This window comes from Muntiacus reevesi, chromosome 3, assembly GCF_963930625.1.
Source record: "Muntiacus reevesi chromosome 3, mMunRee1.1, whole genome shotgun sequence".
In the NCBI taxonomy this organism is placed as follows: Eukaryota; Metazoa; Chordata; class Mammalia; order Artiodactyla; family Cervidae; genus Muntiacus; species Muntiacus reevesi.
In genome coordinates, this window is record NC_089251.1 from 115,380,619 (window position 1) to 115,382,990 (window position 2,372).

Consider the following 2,372-nt stretch of genomic DNA (forward strand, 5'->3'; position numbering starts at 1 on the left):
CCACAACTGCGCTCTAGAGCCTAGGAGCTGCAACTTCTGAGCCCACATGCCACAACTACTGAAGCACGTGTGCCTCGAGCTTGTGCTCTGAAACAAAAGAAATCATTGCAATGAGAAGCCTGGGTACTGAAACTAGTGAGTAGCTCACAGCAACTGGAGAAGGCCCACACACAGCAATGAAGACCCAGCACAGCCATAAATAAATAAATCGCAAAACAAAAACAAAAATCACATACTACATAAGGCTCTTGTGTTGTCTCACAAGCTGAGAGGACAGGGGCAAAGGGAGTGGATACTCATGGGGGATTTGCTTTCTGTCTAAAATCCAGTCTACCTGGCAACACTCTTAGGAGGGGTTCTGTGGGCAGGATACGGTGGCCGACCTGATGGTCCCAGCCCACTGCAGTAAGAAGGGAGTGATTGAGCAGGGGCCAAATAGCACTGCTCACAAAGTCTCTGTGGGCTCAGGTTCTAAACACCTTGGAAAGGTGAGCAGCCTGGGTGAGCAGGCTTCACCGACAGAGGCCGGGAAGGGGGCCCTGTGTGGGGAGATCACCAGCCCAGTGACGCCCTGGGAGTGTGCACCTGTGCTGGGGACACAGCTTGCACTCTTGGTGTCCACAAGGGAAACAATCGCTTCTTATCACCGGAGACAAAGACTTCTCTCTGCCGAGGATATCAAGCCAGGGAGGTAGGAAGGTAGGCTGATGCTGCCTTGGGACAGGGGTATCCCCAGTAAAATTCTCCTGTCCTCACTGCATGAAAGAAACACGGAGTCCCTTGCTAGAGTAAAGGGAAATATGAAAGCTACTATGTATCATGAATACACTAAGAGTTCTCTCTGTAATAGCTCAAAACTGATCTATGGCCGAAATTAAAACCACGGTGAGCGTATCATAAATCTCAACTATTACTGGGTTGGCTTCTAATTCTGCTTGAAACAAGGCTTCAAATGCTATTCAGAATGATGTGAGTTACCAATAAGTGAAAAATAGTTAAAAGAAAAGAAATATGGAGTCCTTGTGGGGAGAGGCTGCAACACAGGTGACCTGCCCAGAGTGAACTCGGTCTGGATTCAGAACCACCTGCTGAACAAGGTCCCGGATCTTGATGTACAAGTCTTTGTTTCCTCTGACAGCGTGTGTGCCACAGCCCAGGACCCTGTAGACACGAGGTCATCTGCTTATACTTGTAGAACTTGCTGCCGATGAATGTCTCATTCTTATCCAGTACCCACAATTCAACAGCACCTGAGCTGGAAGCCGCTAGCATACCTCTGGCTCTGATGGTATCAAGTGAGTCAGCTACTCTGGCCTCTGCCTGGACTCCAGTGAAGTAGAAATCTTCCTTGGGGGCAGTACAAGGGTCCATAAATGGCCAGAGGGAGCCAGCCCAGCAGCTGGCTGCTCAAGCTGGAAACTCAAGTTGGAAACTGGAACAGGAACACCCGACCCGACCAGTACCTCCCAGCCTCCAACGGATGCTCCATACAGGCGGGCACGTTAAGGGGAAGGTTCCACTCCCAGGCCGCCAGGGGCACAAGGCGGGGTAAAGTTTCCTTTTGCAGCTCCATAGTACCAACTTAGCCCCCAACTGGAGGACTGCCAGAAATTCAGCTCCGCCAGACCCCAAGTGGTCTCTCCCCAAGAAAACATCTTAATGACCAGGGAAATGCTTATGGTGAAATGGTACATGAAAAAGTCAGGACACAAAACTATTCATGTAGTGAGTGCTAATCTTTCTTTAAAATTGTGTTTAAGTGTTAATAGCGCTTAGAATAAGATATATCACATTAAAACAGATACATGCATCCTTATGTTCAATGCGGCACTATTCACAATAGCCAAGACGTGGAAACAGCCTAAATGCCCATCCACAGAAGAATGGATAAAGAAGATGTGGAACATACCTACAATAGAATACTACTCAACCATAAAAAGAATGAAACGATGTCATTTGCAGCAACATGGATTCAGCTAGAGGTTATAATACTAAGCAAAGTAAGTCAGAAAGAGAAAGACAAATATCATATGGCATCACTCATCTGTGGATTCTAAAATATGACGCAAATGAGCTTATCTATGAAACAGAAATAGACTCACAGACACACAGAATAGACTTGTTGCCAAGGAGGAAGGGGGTGGGAGAGGAATGCATTGGGAGTTTGGGATTAGCAGATGCAACCTAGTATATATAGAATGGATAAGAAACAAAATCCTACTGTATAGTATAGCTCCTCTGTCCATGGGATTCTCCAGGCGGAATACTGGAGTGGGTTGCCATACCCTCCTCCAGGAGATCTTCCCCACCCAGGGATCAAAGTCATGTCTCTTAAGTCTCATGAATTGGCAGGCAGGTTCTTTACCACTAGC

The 2,372-nt window shown here is 47.3% G+C and overlaps 1 pseudogene; it reads right to left on the reverse strand.

The window, feature by feature from the left end:
- Positions 1–296: 296 nt before the first annotated feature.
- LOC136164090 (methylosome protein WDR77 pseudogene) lies at positions 297–1,573 on the reverse strand (annotated as a pseudogene).
- Positions 1,574–2,372: the final 799 nt, after the last annotated feature.